This window comes from Erithacus rubecula, assembly GCF_903797595.1.
Source record: "Erithacus rubecula genome assembly, chromosome: 10".
NCBI classification, from domain to species: Eukaryota; Metazoa; Chordata; class Aves; order Passeriformes; family Muscicapidae; genus Erithacus; species Erithacus rubecula.
The window spans coordinates 2,891,522-2,910,766 of record NC_136662.1 but is presented as its reverse complement, the minus strand read 5'-3'; the positions used below and the strand labels follow the sequence as shown (position 1 = coordinate 2,910,766).

At 40.1% G+C, this 19,245-nt stretch overlaps 1 long non-coding RNA gene across 1 annotated transcript in view; it reads left to right on the top strand.

Moving 5' to 3' along the window:
• Positions 1-15,386: 15,386 nt before the first annotated feature.
• Positions 15,387-19,245, top strand: part of LOC306805808 — a 58,306-nt gene continuing 54,447 nt past the window's right edge. Inside the window, exons 1-3 of the long non-coding RNA XR_013775299.1 lie at positions 15,387-15,450; positions 15,974-16,068; positions 18,256-18,320. This is a non-coding gene — a long non-coding RNA (uncharacterized lncRNA). The remainder of the gene's footprint in view (positions 15,451-15,973; positions 16,069-18,255; positions 18,321-19,245) is intronic.

Below are 19,245 nucleotides of genomic sequence, written 5' to 3'. Positions count from 1 at the left end.
AGTAGTGTAAACAGGAACTAATACCATTCAAAGCTGTATGTTATCATCATTATGATAATGAAATTAAGCTTTTATTTCCAAAAAACAAGCCCTTAACATACTACTCAGAGTCTGTATAAACACACTGACTTCCTCATAGCCTGATATGACTCTGTAGCTGCTGAGCTAATATCCTCCTAACAATACTTATAAATAAATCTACATATAAATATATACACAAAAAGTGCAGTGCACTCCAGCAGCCTGAAACTTATCGCAGACAACTTGGAACTCCTTGTGTGTTGGAAGAGCCTTTTACAATGCAAATAAAAAGATGGATATAAATAATCCTTGCTTTGTAGCTGCTTGTTTTGTAGGTTCCTTCGTGGTAATCTTTGATGGAGGCACATCATTTTCCAGGAGCTGGTATGTTTGAATGGGTTCTTTTATGGGCAAGTGCAGCAGTGAGTGGCTGAGTGCCAGTCACAGCCGACTACCAAAGGGCTTGGGTTGTCAAAGGACTCACTTGGGCTGTCTGAGTTCATTTAAATAACACAAAGTTCTCCAGTTTGGGGAAAAGAAAAAACTGGAAAAACCAAAAGGAAAAAAAAAAAAAAAAAAAAAAAGGAGCACAGGACGTTTTCAATTTTTATATTTACATTGGATTTATACCAAAAATGGATTTAGAAATTACATTACATATGCACAGACCTGTGAAGTGGTCAGTAACTATATTCCAGACTTGCAATAATCTGAGTTACAGGCTAACAAGGAGGTTCCATGTTCCTTGAATAAAACAGGGCAGAGTGCCGATTATCCACGGCCAAAAAGACCATGCGTGGTCACCCTGAGACCTGAACCTTGTGTTCACAGAAAAAGCTTGAATCTGAATCTTGCATTTTAGATGAGAAAATGGGAATTTGTGCCCAAAATTTATCTATGCTAGGACAGGAGAAAAAAAAAAGGAAAAAAGCAAGGAGAAAAGCAAGGAGAAAATCAGAAACCTGATTCTACTCACAGCCCTTTGGGCAAACAGCACAGTCAGCACAGGCACAGGAGAACCAGCAGTTCTTGGTGCAGTGCAGACAAATGCTCCATTCTCCTCTCCTTGCTTCCCCACAGATGCAGAGGATGAGCCACAATTCATCCCTGACCTGGTGTCACCCAGTCCCTGCAGCAGAGCAACACTCACTGCTCTTTGGCCCAGCCTGCACTCTAAGCACTGCCCAGAGCCTATGAGCATGTTGAAGCTGCAAGATGTGTGTTTTGAAGATACAATCTTAGCATGTTCTATAGGACTTCATGCTTCAAACTCTCAAGACTCTTATTAACAATATCCTGTCTGCTTTTTATGTAGCACCTGTCAACCCGGAGGGACCAAAAGCACTTCAAAAACTCTATGTAGTTGTTGCTGTAAAAAAACTCAGGAATCACTGCTTGAGTTGCCTGCAGGAGGCTGAAATGTAGGATATTTAGCATTAAAGAAGAGCAAATAATTAGCTATGAATAATTTATCCCCTCAAATCAGCTTCTTTTTGACTTTATTGAACATCTGCAAATAGGTCTCAGCTTCACTCTTAGCTTTATTTGATGGTTTTAGTTCACTTTTTCTTTTTTACATCACTGCATATTTTCATGAAACATCATGTACCTAAAAACATGGAAGAGAGAAAAGAAGAGAAAAATTTAAATGGCCTAACTATAAACACAATAGAAGCCACTAATGCATAATGAGAAGAGACAGAAATTCTAAATAAAATGATGGACAAAAAAAACCAGAGTAAGGGGCTGAAAAGAGATGAGCAAGAACAGAAGAGGGTGAATTGTTCAGGACACAGCTGGACAGAGACATTTAATGAAGATATTTTACAGCAATACCATTTTGGAGCTCTAGGCTGAAAGGAAGAGAAACTCTGGGAGAAACTGGAATAAATGTGGTTGTTTGGATATGCATGTCTGGGAGCAGACATCCCAAGGGAAGCTATAATCATCAGGATGAAAGGAAGAGAAGGTATGAGTAAAATTTAGGGAGGGAGACATCAAACCTGTAGCACAACAGAAGCCATTTCTGAAGCTATGATTAATTCACAGCTTGGAATACATTAATTTAGACTTTCTTCTTCCTGCTCAGAACTTTTCTGTCAACACACTTAGTTTATTTGAAATTGTTGAGAAGTTTTCTGAAAATCTGTTTCATTTAGTGGTTGATGATGAGATATTTGGTTTCACGTGTTTTCAGTTAGACAGTGTCCATGGGATGGGATGGGATGGGATGGGATGGGATGGGATGGGATGGGATGGGATGGGATGGGATGGGATGGGATGGGATGGGATGGGATGGGATGGGATGGGATGGGATGGGATGTCTCAACCATCTGAAACAGATGCTTTCCTCAGCAGCAGGAGGGAAACCACAGCTTGCTATGTGACTGCTTTCTACTATACATAACCTATGCTTATATATTTATATATAGGTGTATATTATGCAGGATAAGCACAGTGAAGAATTGGTTGCATGCCTTTTTAAATTTGGTGCACATAAGGTTTTGTCCCTGGATAAAATTCAGAATTCCTCAAGAAAAGGTGAAGCAGATATAGAATGATAACTTGAATAAATGCTCCAACAAGAGAATTAGAAGAAAGACTTGTTCTTGGCTTCTCTGACTTTCTAACAAGTCCTCCTTCACCCTCCTGGGATTTGCTTGTGGTGGAAGACTGTCCTAGAGTCCAAAATCCTTCTTAGATTTGCTGTTCCTGGATGTTTAACATTATTGATTTTACTTTTTGCTGGTTTTCTATGGATCTTCCAGCACAGTAATGCTGACATTTCATTATTTTCTAGGCTTTACTCTCTGAACCCTTCACCTTTTCCCCTCTTTTTACTGCTGGCAAGGTTTACTTGCAGTTGCAAAAATACTGAGGAACTGATTTTCTAGCTGTGACTGAACTTAAATAAACTGAAAGAAGCAGAACTATTGTAGGATTAAAGCAGTTCAACAGTTTACAATGTGAAATGATTTAAGTTTTGACACATTTCCTATCTTTCCTTATCGAAATATACCACAAATAACAGCTAAGTGTGGTGGTGCTGACAGCAGTCACTGCCTGCTGAAGGTTCAAGCACCCAGTGCAGGGATCCCAATGGCTGAGCAGCATCTGCCAGGAGCAGCCCGGGTGCTTCCATGCACAGGCAGGAGATGGCAACAGGACTTGCTGGGAAAAGCTTCATCTCTCAGTGCTTCTGGGCCTTTGGAGCTGTGGATAACCCAGCACGGACACTGGAGCCAGAACAGACAGCAGGTAACCCATTTCATGTGGCACAAAATACATCCCAACCAAATGCAAGTTCAACTTTTGACCTAGTGCCACCATGCTCACCAAATCATATAATGAAATGCCACATTCACTCATTTTTTGAACACTTCCAGGAATGGTGACTCCTCTGATTCGAATGAGGAGCCTGTATTAGTGCTTAACCACTCTTTCAGAGAAGAAATTTTTCCTAATATCCAACCCAAACCTCACCTGGCACCACCTGAGACTATTTGCCCTTATCCTGCCCCTTGTTCCCTGGGATCAGAGCCTGATCCCCCCAACGATGCCCGTTCCTGTCAGGGAGTTGTAGAGAGCAAGAAGGTCCTCCCTGAGCCTCCCTTTTCCCAGGCTGAGCCCCCCAAGCTCCCTCAACCACTCCTCATAGGTCTTACATTCCAAACCATTCACCAGCTTTGTTACCCTTTTCTTTACAGCTCCAGCCCAAGATGCACCATGGGAAACAGGAAAACATCTTTAGATAATGCACTTCTACCTGCAGCCAGACTACTACATACTGCCTCGTATATCTATCCAGTTCCTATCACATCAGAGGAAAATAGAAGCCCTAAAGCATGGAATTAGTTAAACACCACACAAACACAACAGAACTCCTTCAAATCTCTTTTCACCACTCTTTTGTGAATAATGAATCAACAAACCAAAACAGTCTAGATGACATGATCAGAAACAGGGGTTTCAAGATTGCCATTATTCTGTTTTACAATCTCATTCATTAATTAATTAAAGTTTCTTTTGAAACTATATCCTTTTGGTGAGGCTATTCCAGAACTTCTGGCAGCTACAAACTGTCTTCTAATTCCTGGTCTAAAAATATTGAGAACAATATATATATTCATTTGATATTGCACCAGCTTCATGTTACCTCTTGTTAGGCAGATAAATTAAACATTCTGATGTTCCAACATAGTGTTAGGAAGTTCACATGTGTTACAGCTGCTACTCAGCAACATTTGTGGTAATGTAGGAGAATGGGACTTCATTGTGCTGGGTGCTGCAGAAATACATAGAAAGAAACAACTCCTGCAATTCATAATAGAAATGGCACGTAAAACTTGGGGAGATATGGTGCACACATCTTTAATGTACTTTAAAAATATGGATATTATTAATCTCTCCTCCCTCTCCAGGTCTCTTTCCCTGATTGATTCAATTTTGTTTTTATCACAGAGGTGTGACTTGAGGACCAAAAGAAAGGTAATCTTTACTGGTGTCAGTTGTTTGGATCAGCTGAGAGAGCTGGAATTCTTTAGTTTGGAAAAAGGGGGACCTCCTCAGTCTCCAAAACTCCCTGACAGGAGTGTGCAGCTGAGGGGAAGTTGGACTCTGCTCCCAGGGAACAAGTGACAGGACAAGAGGAAGCAGTCACAAACCCCACCATGGGAGGTTGGGGTTGGGTATTGGGGAAAATTTCTTTGCCTAAAGGGTTGTCCAGCCCTGTCACTGACCACACAGAGCAGTGGTGGAGTCTTCATCCCTGGAGGGAAGTCTTGTAGATGTCATGCTTGGGGACATGGGTTAGTGGTGGTCTGGGCAGTGCTGAGTTTGTGGTTGGACTCAATGAACTTTTCCAGCCTCAGTGACTCTGTGGTTCTATGTCCAAATGGATGATAAGTCCATGAGAAAGAAGTGAGTTAATTCCTTGTTTTCTGGGTCAGAGATTAAAATGGATCAAACCTGACCATTGGAGGTTGCAGACCAGAAATGCAAGGGAAGAACGGGTGCAGCCAAGAATCATAAACGACAAATATGATGAGAGAAATATTAAGGATATGGAGTTAACTTCTGTCTGTAAATAATTTCAGTTATAGCAAAATATCCAGGAAAACACTGATATTCTGAGATGTATGTTCAGAAACAGTTCAGAAGTAGAATTTCAGAAAGCAGTGGGTGTAAAGACAACAGGTGAATGTGCTGAAGGCCAGGTTAAAAAATGGGCAAGGGGTATGAAGAAAAGAGAGGAGAGCACAAATAGCCCTGGGTCACTCTTACTTGGAGGCATTAAAAAAGGAAAAAACAACATTTAAGAAATAAAAGAAAGAAATCCTGAATGTTCCTTCTTAGAAAAGAAATGCTAGCCTATATGTACTGCCCAAATTTCCACTCTCCATCGTTTTATTTCAATTTTTCACATAGATAAAGTTATTCCCTTATATTTTTTTTTTTTGTGCTATTTCATTTTATGTTACCTGATATATTCCACATAAGTGTTGTTTTTCAAAAATGCCTACTGTACTATATACATCACTTGATTAAATACATGAGTGTTAGGGATGAGAGATAATGCTCAACAAAGATCTATTATTAATGTTCATGGACCATCAGTGCAGAACACAACAATCATTTTCATTGTAAGGTTTTATCTCTCCTCTCCTTCCGCAGCAATGGTAAAGTTTCTCATGCAAGAGTCACAAAGCAGGTTCAAGAGGGAGCCTGGCTACAAGTATGTATGGATTTTGGATACAGTTTTGTTATGCCTTACTTCAGCAGAATATCCAAGGCAACAAAGAGAAAGGAAATGTGAAACCGTCCAAAGCACTGGCTGAGCCGTAGCGCCAGGGGGGGAAGAAAGCACAGAGAGACAGAGAATGCCTGAAATGTCTGCAAAATGTAACTCAATTATCAGAGATCAGCCATAACAAGGAAAAAAAATCACATAAGGCTGTAAGAGCTATAAGTATCAAATAGTTACGTTTACTGCATTTATAAACAGATATCTTTTGGCAGGAGACTCAAAGAGGCCTCCACAAGGCACGAGAATCTGGGCTTGAATCCATTCACTCTGTGAATTAATTGACTTGGTTTGAACTCTACTGTTTTCAGTTGGAGAATTCACTGTGAACATGTTGTACATATCTCAGATATCAAATAGCAAATGTACTGAAGCCAGATACTGAACTGGAGCCAGAAATTTTTCATTAATCAGTATTGTATGCTTTCTGTGAATAGGAAATAGAACAACAACAAAAAGCAGACAAGAATGGGGAAAATATTTTTCTCTCTCTCCCTGTTTCTACACCCCCACATATGCTATTATTATTACTCAGTATTTACATTGCAGTCACACCCAGTGGTTCCAACCGAGCAGGAGCCCTGCAGCGCTAGGTACTGTACAAAATAAATACACTTGAAGAGACAATGGCTGCTCTCAAGAGCTTAAAGTCCAAACAGATGGGACAGATGAGAGAAAGGTGTAGAAAGGTGACTGGGGTGGCCAGAGGTCAGACAGTGAGTCTGTGTAAAAGCTCAGAATCCTTTTCTAGGGGGAAATTCTGAAATAATTGTCAAAACCTGTAAGTTTTAGCAGAGAAAATAGTTCATCCCACACCACCAGTAACCATTACCCACGAGGCTCCAGCAGCTCCTCAGTGCTGCAGATCAAAATTCACTTCCAGGCAGAAAGGGTAGCTGAAAATCACAATAACACATTATAATATCACACTCACATGCTTTTGTGAAAGGGCAGATTTAGCAGGGAACTGAGAGTACAGTAGCCCTCACCACCATCTGACAGAAAGGAGGCTGCCCCCCCTCCTTGGGCTCCTTTAATTAATCCATTAATTTCCTCATGATTTACACCATCCAAGAGGTCAGAACCAGTATCTTCACAACCCAGGAAAGAATGATAGGTTAGATTTCCGTTTCTTTGCAGTTCTTCTTGGCAAAGCACCACACAGCTGGCAGCCATCACAAACAAAAGCCACCCCTCCTCTTGGGCAGCCAGACAGAATACAGACATTTTGCAAAGCACCTTCTTTTGCTCAGCAAACCCAGTGGTTCCCAATCCTTGTTGTGCCCAAGTGAGGTGGTGACAGAGCCTGCATTTACTGTGCATTTTGTTCTCTGCTTCAGTCTCAGCTCCTACATAACCTGTCCTGAGTAAATCTTCATCACTGTGTGCTTAGATTGTGATGAGCCATGGCGAAAAGTATTTATTTGGAAAAAGAATGCAGAAATATAGTATAAAAACATGAAGATTCTGCTGGAATTTTGATTATGGCTTCTCTGTCTTGTCTCAGCTTTTTAAGCTACCTATTTGCAAGCCAAATATATACATAAAAGCGAAAGCACATTACACAGTTGCTGGAGGGAAGGATATTCCTACTTATACAAATGAGCAGGGGGAAATGGAGACAGAGAGAAGAAGACCATAACCAGCAAAATAAATGAGCAGATGGAGAGAACAACAAATGAGGAAATAACACCAGGCAGAGTCATGGCTGTGATTCCAGACGGCCCACCTGCACATGTTTTATGGGGAGCATGCATAAGAAGAATATTTCCATTGGCCATCTCAGTGTTTGCTTCCCATTACTGGCACATCCTATTTGCCCTAAATCCTGCTGAATGCTGGAAAGAGTACAGAAACAAGCAAAAATAACAACACAAAGGGTTTATTAATGTCTCTGGGACTTACAAGTCTGCTGGCAGCAAGCTGGGGAATCCTCTCAGGGAACCCACTGACCCAGAGCTCTTCCCATTTCATTCCCCCTGAATTCTGACCCCAAGCAGCCCATTAACCTTATCTCCAGCTCTTTTGGAAACCAGAAAAACTCACAAAATAATTTGACTCCATAAACCACTGACCTTTGAAATTACATTCATGCTTTAAAGGCCCAGTCCAGAATAGCCTACTGTGAGCAAAAAGACACGTACTGTATATTTAAGACATTAATCAGAACAGGGTACATATAGATTCCATACATGTTATCTAGCTAACTGCCAGGTAAAAGCCCATTATTAACCCCAAAGAGATAATGCATGTGAAATATCTTCAGCAGGATTTTAATATGGTTTAGCTCAGACCAGCTTAAAAATTACAATTTTTTTCCTCATAAAGATATATACAGCATTTGAGCAACTGTTTGAAGAGACCTCTCTATTCTGTTCTACAGAACTCCTTAGCTGAGATTTATTAAAGATTGGTGATCCTACCAATCCTCATCAGGAAGAACAGCTTGCTTCTGACTCTTGCATTTTTATGGTTTACATTGAGTGCTCAGAACAGTTCCAGCCATGTGCACTCCAACTTCCTGAGCAAGAAAATGTGCATCAGTTCCCAGCCTTTCTCCCCAGTAGCCCTTTTTACAGATTTAGGAAGGGAGACAAACACCAAGGAAATACAGAAAGAAATCATGAACACTTTTGCCCCACAATGGCTCACTTTCCCCCCACAGTGGTCGTGGATTTGCACAATTAAGTGGAACAGAAAGGAAGGAAACCATCATTTTCCTGAATTTCAAGGCAGAATTCCAAAGTCTCTTCCATAGCTAAAATTCACCCCTCCTCCATGCATATGAAACTCCTGTTTATGGATAATGATGAAAATCTAGGACAAATGAAAATGCAGCTTACGAGTTCAACAGTATAAGGAAAAGGTCCTTGTTACTTTGGGGAGTTGATTTCTATCTCATTCATCTTTTTTACTGTTTTCTTCATTTTTTTTCAAACGGTTCCCCAAATCACTAATTTTCCTCTGGCAAAAGGAATACAACTCACTAAGAATTGACCTCCAAAAGCAGTAAGAGACCCTGACACAGCTATCTATGCTCATAAAGTATGCAAACTGTATTCTTCCTTCCAGCACCCATTTATTCTGTTCCAGAATAAATACATTTGCTTATAGCCAAGTCTGAAGAAAGTACAGTCAATAGACAGATGTATTGTATGTTTGGGTAAGAGAGTCCATTTCCTCTCCATGTCACCTCCCATTTCTGGTAGTTCTCTACTCTAAATAAAGTATTACTAAAATCCCTTATTTGGCATGGGAGATTGCCAGCTGTTGAATCCAAAGCAGTTTAATTTAATCTAGACGACCACTGTCTGGTTCAAATGAAATATGAATATTTATCGTCACTAAATACATGAATTATTTACATTATTTATATTAGCCAGAAAAAGAGTTGCAAGCATCTTTAAAACAAGAGATGGTTATGCTGCTGACTGCAAAGGGTCAGAAATATAAAAATATTCTTAAAATATTTTATTTATTGATTGTGCATACACAGTTTGCATACAATCTAGTCTTGGGAATATGTATAAAAACACATATATATGTATGTGTGTATGTATAAATGGGTATTTCTAAACAGGCCAGGAACTGAGAGAAGGACAATATTCTTGGCCCTGAGGGGATCAGAATCCTGTAGGATGAAAGTCAGGCAAAGTAAGAAACAGGCAGATGATAATAAGCAAGGAACTGGGACTGGGAAAAAGTCTCCAGTGTAAGTGCCCATAGGAAAACAAAGACAGTGATAAAAAAAAGGGAGAATTTAGGAGGACATTTAGGGAGAAGTCACAGAACCTGGAAGGGAGTGAAGAGCAATTCACTCAAGTGCAGGCAAATAAAAATCAGGGAAGAAATTCAAAGCTGAGAAACTTGTTATAGGTGGTGATCCTGAGAAAGGGGAGCTTTTCCATTTGGTCTCTGTAGCAGGCAGACAACTGCTGCTAACAGCCTGTCTACAATTTGAAGGGAGGAGCAGGGGTTGTGGGAGTGAAGGCACCCAAGGATTCAGCCTGAATGAGAATGGCTGGAGCGCCGGCTGCAGTCCCAGCTCAGTGCTAACCAGTGCTCCTACTAAAACATCCCTCTCCTTTCAGAAGTGTGGAGATTTCTTCTGTTATTATGCAGCACTCTGCATGTGCAGACGTGTCTGGGGTCAGCTGTGTGGCACTCACAGCAGGGAGCAGAGGGAGGCCACAGGAAAATGAAGCAGCATGGTGGAAACAGAGAAAACAGGGCAGTGCTTGGATGGCTGGGAAAGCTGGACAGGCTTTGAGCAAGGGGAGGAAAAGGATTTATCTGCACCTCCATTCATTTTTTTTTTACATTTGGAGAGTATTTTCATGTAGAGATGTGAAGTAGCAGGATTACTTCAGCTAAAAACTAGGAATATCCAGTGTGGATGAAATATTTTTCAGATATTGTTAAGAGTTTGCTGTCAGAGGGCACCTTGGACTGCAGGTGAGCAATAAATACCCTCCAAGAGATCATGACCTTTGAGAGGTGTGAACAGAGGCAGCACTGAATGTACTGGCTTGGCTGTAAAGGTCTGCACTTGACCCAAAGCAAAGATAAAGGGATTTTGCTTTGGAATCTTTAGTTTTCTGGAAGAAAAAAAAATTGAATCTAATATCTAATATTATAAAATAATATAATTATTTGGATTGGAAGGGAATTTAAAGATCATCTAGTCCCACTGGGGATCAAAATGTTAATATTAAACAAATGACCATGGAGAAACTGAGGCACAAGTTTTATTGCTAGGCAAATATTCAGGGCAGCTGCTGTTAAATAATGCAGAAAATATCCAGGATTTTTTTTAAATCTGAAAAAATCCAATCGCTGATTCAATAGTTGTAAAAATTGTGAATAAAACATTCCTTAAAAGTCTATTGCAGAGTACCCTGCATTTATTTTAGGACTGTCTATATGAAGTTATTTTGACCTAGGATTGATCTGAATTTTGAAAGCAAAAGCCATTTTTGAGTAATCCCATGCTAGGCAAGCCACAGCCACATACTCACATAGCTATCTTACCATATAAAACAGAATTGCTGTGTGATCATATTAGTGGCTAGGCAAACCCAAAATGCTGATGGTCCCTGCTCTGGGGCAGACACCAGCACAGGACTGGGACTGCCTTGCTGAAACCCTCCAGTATCATGCTGTGACTGTTTCTGCACTTTCCCATTCTGATCAGCAGTCTGGTGACTGAAATAATTCATCTTTAAAGCATTATGCCCACAGAACAAGCCCTCTGCACTTTCCTGACCTACCAAGGTGTATGAGAATGTTGGGAAGGAAGATGGAGTTGTTCTTCTTCCCTGCCCTGAATCAAGGAGATGCTGAAAACACTCCAGCAAATCCACATTTTCCTGCTCTTAGCCAGAGCATGACCTCTTCAGTGAAAACATACAACACATTATGTAGCTGCTATTAGTAGCAGCACTGTAGCCCAGAAACTAAAAAGGTCAGATTAATATTAATTATCTTATAGGTATCAAGTTATATGTCATATATATTCCTAGTAAAGGTCAATATGGCCTTCCCTTATTTTATATCCATCTGCTTCATTAGGTAAGGAAAATAAGCTAGATATAATGGATTTTTGGTAGTTTTAATCAACAATTTCATCAAAAGCACATTTTTCACCTGTGCTAACAACATAATGGAAAACTCGATCAATGCATTAATTATACCCACTGCTTTCTGAACTCTATTTTAAAATGAATTATGGTAAGTGTTGTAGAAATAGGAGAGAAAAAACCTATACAACCAGAAGACATTCACTTTCAGTGTCAGGCAAATAGTCTCAAAAATATGTCTGCTATTTTTATTTCTCAAATACTTTCATTATTGTTCCATATAAAAGATCAGAAATTAGAAAGCCTTTAATTGTAATGTCCATCCAATGGCAAACAAGCAGCAGAACTGATTTTGGTAGCACATTACACAGAGCAGGATGGAGTAACAGCAGACTGCTAATGTTAGAAATGGCAGTTGCAATATTACTCTGGGGAAAATCCAAAATATTTATTTGTGAGACCTCCTCCTCAGATCACTACAGTGAGGATAAATGTCCTCATCATCTCCATCCACCTGAGGTTCTTTGACCAAAACAAAAATGGTCAGAGCTGTAGGGAAGCATCTCTACAGCCAGGATATTCTTCTTTTTTTTTTTTTTTTAAGTCTGTTTCCATACTGAAAGGCCTATTTGTCTCCCAAGGTGTTGAGTTCTTATTTGTCTCCCAGGATGTGGAACTCTTATAAGCCTAGAAAGTAGAAAAGAGCTACAAATCAACTGAAATTTCTCTGCAGACCTCAGTAGGCTTTGAAAAATATTTGTTCTCCAGGGAAAGTAGGAGCTGCAGTTCTCTCCAGTTTTCCAGCCTCAATAACTCACTATCCACACCCAGAGCTCACCATACATCTCATATGTGCTTCATTGTACAGCAGAGAGCAGTGCAGAGAGTGCCAAGCAGGCACCATTTTGGGCCAGAAAGTCTTTACACAAAACAACTAATTTACACAGCACAGATCCACAAGCAGCAGCTTATTAATTTGGATACAAACCTGCAGAAGTGTGGCTGTACAGATTCAGATCCAGCTCAGGCAGAGGGAGGAGGGTCTTTCCCTTCTTGCCTCAGTGACTCCAGTTCCAGAGTCAACTGTGACATTTTTAACCTCCAATCAAAGTCAGCTTTATGCATGTACAGTAACTACTCAGCATCTGTTCCAGTTTCCTTACCCCAAAAGACACTTTTTTCATCTGCTTGTTTTCCAGCTCTAAGCAATATTGAGAAGACTGAACATAGAGCAAGAGATAGATTAATCTAAAAAAGAACAAGATGATTTTAAGCTAGCAACTCTTTCATACCAAGGTCTATTCAGCATCATGCCGTGATGCTGCTTCCATTTTTTCTCTCCATTTTACCCAAAACAACATGTTTACCACTTATTTCCTAATTTGTTCATATATTTTAAGTACCCACTTAAAAAGGAGAGCTGAATCCTAAATTATTTTCTTCCTCTTCTTCTTGCAGGTTAATTCCCAAAGACATCTTGCTTCCAGGCATTCCCTGAAGCTTCCTGATGCACAAGTCTACACCATTTGGGGAGCTTTAATTACATAGCCTACTATAACATGATCCTGATCCTCTGACTCAAAGGACAGGTCAAATTTAAAAACATCTGGGACTAGATTCTTCTCTGGTTGTGGGGAAAGGGGAGAATTCTAATCTTCTGACTGAGAAGTGAAGGGAGGCCTCTGCAAATATTAAGCAAATAATTGTGTGAGGAGTGGAATGAATGGAACCTGTTTTTTATGAATTTGAGGTGCATAAAAGCATGACCTTGGACTGATGCTTTTCTGTGTAGCCAAGTTATTTATTTCAGCTCTCAACTCTGTGGATTCTCTGGAGCCTCATAAGATGTAAGTTCATGCTGCAGCTTTCCCTCAGCTGGGCAACATCAACATTTTTTTGTTCTTCTATTTGGCCCCATATTTTTAGGAAATTTGTTAGAACCCAGACACTTTGAAAACTTTGTCATTTCATCACACGTGATTGGAAAAGGCCACTAGATTCAAAAATTATTAGGGGGTACACAAGGACAGATACATGCACAGAGACAGCCTGATCACAGATGCCTTGTTTCCATAGGAAACCAAACTAAAAATAGACAGTTTCTTAAGTGTTAAAGATGGAATTTTTATTTGTTTTTGCAGTTGGGAACCAAACAGACCCACTATTCACATGGCTGTAGCACATGAGAAATACAAAAAAAAAAAAAAGTAATCCTAGTTTTTTTCTGATAGATACCTCAATAAGTGAAATTCAGTGACCAGTGACACAACAGCCAAGTGTCCAAAGGCTGAAATACACTGAGCTGGATGAAAGGTTGTTTATGGGACAGCAAGTGTGAGCTTTTTCTTCTTTTAGCATTATCACTAAAATATTTTTTTAAATTGTTTGCTACTAATGCAACACACAATGGCATCTAATCAGTGTAAATCTCATTGTTTGGAATGATCTGTGCGCAGCTAAGGTCTCTGTTTGGTTTTTCATTCATCAAAACATGATAAAACAGATGTTAGTAACTCATTTTTTACCCCCATCAGTTGCAAAGTATCAACCTCAACGTGGCATGTGGCAGCAAATGATAGCTAGGCATACCACAAGTGAGAAATCACAGCTTAGTTTATAATCAGAATAATATGGTCATCATAGCCTGCATATGAGCTGAGCAGGGCAACCTTTGCCTGCATCCTCACAGAAGCAGACATCTTACATGCAGATGTCTTTAGTGTATTTGTGGTGTTTGAGCTGAATCCCTAAGGGATATTACATAAAGATGTCTATAGGAGTGAGGTGAGGCTCTCGAGCAATGGATAGGAGAGATGGAGAGAGTGACTGACAGCTCAGGCTATCTGTGTATCATCCAGCTAAACACGCAGGGATCACAGGACCACAAGAACTATATAAATACAGAGAATCCGAGAACACCAAAGGATCTCAAAACAGAAGGCTATTTTTAAGGTGTAGTAATAACCTTTCGTGGCATTCTATATGGCAGTATGTGAGATTGTTGTGTGAAAACAATGTTTGAAACCCACATTTCCTGAGATGGAAGCTGCAGGTAGTTCAGGCTGCCTGTGCCTATTACCACCACGCCTCAGGTGAGATCTAGTAGTCAATAGCTTAAAAGGCTGAGAACCTAATTTTAGCTGTGTAGATGTGGATGCCTGTACTATTACCAGCAAATAATGGATGCAACTGCAGATTTCCCAGGAAGCAGTGCCATGGCATTAATTCATTTCTCTTCATGGAACAACAGACGATGTAAGCTGGTGTGGAGGTCTGTGCCTCAGACCCCTGTGCAACCCAGCTGCTGCTGGGCCTCAGCTTTACAGTGAGCTCTTTCAACTTCCTACTTCAGAAACATAAACTCATGGAGTCATTGAGATAGGAAAAGCACTCTCAAACCATCGCATCCAAATGTTCCCTCAGCAGTGCTGATGCCACCACTAAACCATGTCCCCAGCTCCCACATCCATACCTCTTTTAAATCCATCCAGGGATGGGGACTCCACTGCTGTTCTGGGCAGTCTTTGCCTCTGCTGGACAACACTTCTGATGAAGAAATTTTCCCTAATATCCAATCTAAACCTTGCCTGGTGCAACTTGAGGTCATTTTGTCTTGCAGGAATAACTAGTAACTTTGTGGTTAGCAGCGTGCCCAGAGCACCCTCATGCAGCTTGCACACTGCAGTGGTTACAGTGAGGGCAGCCATGTTGCCACAAGGTTCCTCATCTTCCCCTCACGAGGTTCCTCGTCTTCCCGCCAAAATGGTCCCCGTCTTCTCGCCACAGCCTTGCTTTGGGAAAAAGACACGTTCTGGAGAAAGGAAGTGGGAATGTGGAGTAGGTGCAAGATCCCAGGTGAGCAGGGAGCTGGGGACGAGTGTTTGTGCTGACCAGAGAGGTGGGAGGGAGGGAGTCGAGCCCGTGAGGGAGCGCGGCCGCCATGATGGCAGTCTGAGGGAAGGGAGCAGGCCGCTGCCCAGGAACGAGTTAAAAGTCACGTCTGAAAACTTTTTCCACACCGCAGCTTGGATGCTGGGTAAAGAAAAGGTTAGGAAGTGCTAGCTTAAATCCAGGATGGAGTTTTTCAAGGATAGGTTGTTACACACAGATTGATGCCACACTGTTGTCAACATGCCAGGGGTAGTTTTAGCTGTCAGCTCTGTCAGAGTCTGCCAACCAACTTTAACTTGTTTTCTGACTTTTCCAAATGTTTTCCAAGTTTTTGCTTGCTGTGCTGAGGATAAATTGTCCCTCAGTTTCTGTAAAACCACATTTGTTTACTTGTTTCCTTTTCATCTCCATTTCTTTCTGTGGTTTTCCCTTTTTAGGGGAAAAAAAAAGCACAAAGCTTGCACCTTTGCCCAGCCATAATATAAACACAGTTCACCGAAGCCGCCTCATAAACCATAAGATTTTGCTCATCCACATTTGTGCAATGCACACTTTCTTCCCTCATGGGCTGGGATGTGCTCCACCACAGCCCTGCCCAAGGTAAGGGATTGGGCAGCACATCCCAGAATAAATTCAGGAATAAACTCTCACCGTGGCTCTTTTCTTCATTTTCCTGCAGGTGAAGACTTCTTTCTTCTGGAATGAAGGATTTTGAGGAAAAATCTTCCAGTTTGGTCAGAATTTTCTGACCATGTGTGCAAGGGATTTGAGCAGGTAAGCCGCAACCTTTTCTCCCTTTCCCAGAGCCTCACTGGACCGATAGCAAATAACTCCATTTGGGAAAACAAATCTCTCATTACAAACACAGTAATTACAGTGAAATAACATTTAAGGAATGTTAAAAGGACTGGGGACTTCAAAGATTGAAACATTAGAAAGCTGAAATTAAGACTGCACAAGTTCTATATATGCATTATGCTACGTTTACTCGACTGTGTGGGTTTTTATTCACATATAAGATAGATGGGACAGAAAAACTTCTGTTTTTCCTCACAGTTCAATGTGTGGTCCCAGGTCTTGTTTACTGCCCTGAGTTATTAATTTCCTCTTCAGCTTTTTATAGCATTTTTTACAGTCACATTTAGGTATGTTACAAACAAAATTTAATTTATTTTTGTTATACCACCAGAAGGTGAAAGGAAATGATATACAGAAAGCAGGAAAAAAAGCCCCTAATTTAATAATTATTTTAGAATACTTATCACTACATCCTCACATTAATACACTAATTCAGGGTTAACTACAGAAAACATGTCTTAAGACTATTATTTTCTAAAAATGCAGCAAAGTAAAAGTCTGCAGCAGTTGGATCACCTGAGTGGCATTAGTGAGTTGTTAAATTCAATACTTTTTTCCCTTGGAATCCACTGAATTCACAGTAATAATATGCATAAAAGAGAATTTTCAATTTGGGCTGCTTTCTATTTTCAGTATATCTAAAAAAATTCATCTTTTCAATATACTCATAGTGGATACTTCTTTATTACTGATACTTGAGTTTACTATAAATGTTTATGGGAATACCAAGTTAAACTTTATATGTTCCTAGCATGGCCCTTTATGTCCTCACCTTCAGCTGGTTCAGCACTTCAGTGTTCCTAACCCTGGAGTATCAGTTTGGGCTCTCTGAAAATGAGATACATATAAGTGACCATACATCACCAACTATGTGATTTCCTATCACCACATAAGGATTTTAATAATAGCACGTAGAGAGTCCAGACTTCAGTCATAAGTGGATTTAACTTTCCTATAACTCCCAAGAATCTCTGCCTCGTTTATTAGCTCTAGTTTCTCAATATGTGGACATCTAGATCAGTCTACTTCCCTATTTAACTCTGGTTCATCCCAGCATAGGCTAGAACTATGCAAGGAATAAGGCAAGACACTTGTAGAAAAAAATAGCTCACAATTATGTTATTAAAGATATAATACATATGAACAGAGAGAATTCAATTTCAACTGAAGGAATAGCATCGATTCTATAATCTCTTTTCCCATAAGTCCTTGGCATTAAAAGACATATAATTTCAGTATGGTCCCTGCCTGTCATCTTTCTAAAAGGATCATAAATAAAATGGAAAATAGATCTTCCATCACACTGGCATCCTGTGGGTCACTCCCAAGTCTGGGGACCTTTTGGACCTCTCTGCCTGAGCTAACAGAACAGTTAACAGCAGCTTCTACACATGCTCTCCCCATTGGCTTCCAGTTGGTTTCTCTACTTACACCCTTTCCACAGCCAGCTCCAGTCCTTTTTCCCTTGCTAACTTGTCAGACCTGCTTTTTTAATAACCCATGAGTGTCTCTGGGACAGAATTTATTCAGTGAAAGTCTACAAAAAAGACCTGTGAAAGGCTGCTGAGCCCTTCTCTCTACCACACTACAGGAAGTTAGGCTTTTCCTCTCAGGTGTGTCCTGAAAAATTAATCAGGATGAATTTTGACAATTAATTAGTGTAAATGTAGTGATGGAGAGTAGAGGCATATCACCAAAATATTCCAGCATAGATTTGAGGATGAAGTTGGTGGGCATGTGCTGCTCTGCAGTAACTGTGTGTGTGCTTGTTATTCCACTGTAACTTAAATATAACATAGCCCTCTGTGAAATAAACAATTTCATGTTTACCTCTACAGGCTTGCTTGTATACTGGCAGTAATTATGGTTTATATACTGCAAATTCACATTCAAGCTTAGATCACTGTCATTTATTTCTAGACCTGTGTGAGAATTAAGTGGCCCTACTTTGTGTGAGTTGCACTTTGCAGCAAGGTCACTGTCATTCTGCAACCACCAAGTGTTTTGTGAAGGGCAACAGATCCACTATGAATTAGCATTTCTATTTAACTCAGATTTTCATACATGTCACCAAATTAATAAACCCTTTTCCACCTCCTTCAGAGTCATCATACTGGAAGGAAATTGTCATGTTGTGATTCAGCTCTGTAAGTGGACCTGTCTTTGTGGTAAGTCCAAGGCAGAATTATCAGGATTTTTTTCACTCCAAGTCACATAAAGCATAACAGTAAAACATGCAAGTGGAGGTTGTACATGATATATCACAAAATGTGGTTTGGCACCCAGCACAGTAACAGTTTAGGGAACAGGCTGTTCTTTAAATAATATGCTTTTGTTTTCATGTTTTAATTCTTCATGCTGCTGATTTAGAGCAAAGGCTTTTTTTCTAAAAAAAGTAAAAAAAAAAAAAAAAAAGTAGATCCTTATCTAATGCATCAAAACAGTAAAGTATGTGGTTTCTTTGTCAAGCATTTCAATAAAGGATTCAACTTTCTCAAGGGGCCCTTGTAGAATTCACATTGGAACAGGATTCTGGGTGGGTGTTTTTCATTTTAATCAGAGGCTAGGTTTTCAGTTGTTGATGCATGCAGATGTACATACATAAATTCACATGCCTGACTTCGAAAATCTAATCTTGAACACACAGCAGGTAAGTTAATGGTGTGGGAGACTGAAGAAAACTTCATTGTTTACCTAAAAATATCAAAAGAACCATGATCTGAGAGGTGCCCGTCACAAGGCTTCAGCAGAGGTCAAGGGGGTGATGTAATTGGCACCTTTTGAATTTGATGGTGTTATGTCACCAAACACAGACCCAGCAGTTAATCCTTAAAAATTATTAAGGGTTCAAAGTTGCACTTCATTTTGTCTGTTTTTGTTTCTCTCCTCCCTTTCAGAAGCAAGTTTATTTTCTGGCTTGCTGGGTGTTTATACTGAAGACACTGTAGAGCAATTCCTGACTTTAATTTTAAGTCTGTAGTAGTTTTGCAGGCAACAGAGGAGTTAAATGTGTGGTAAGGGGAGTTGTTTGATAATGCCACTACCTTCAGCTTTCTAGTTTCCTGTATGTGCAATACGCAGCAAAAAATAGCT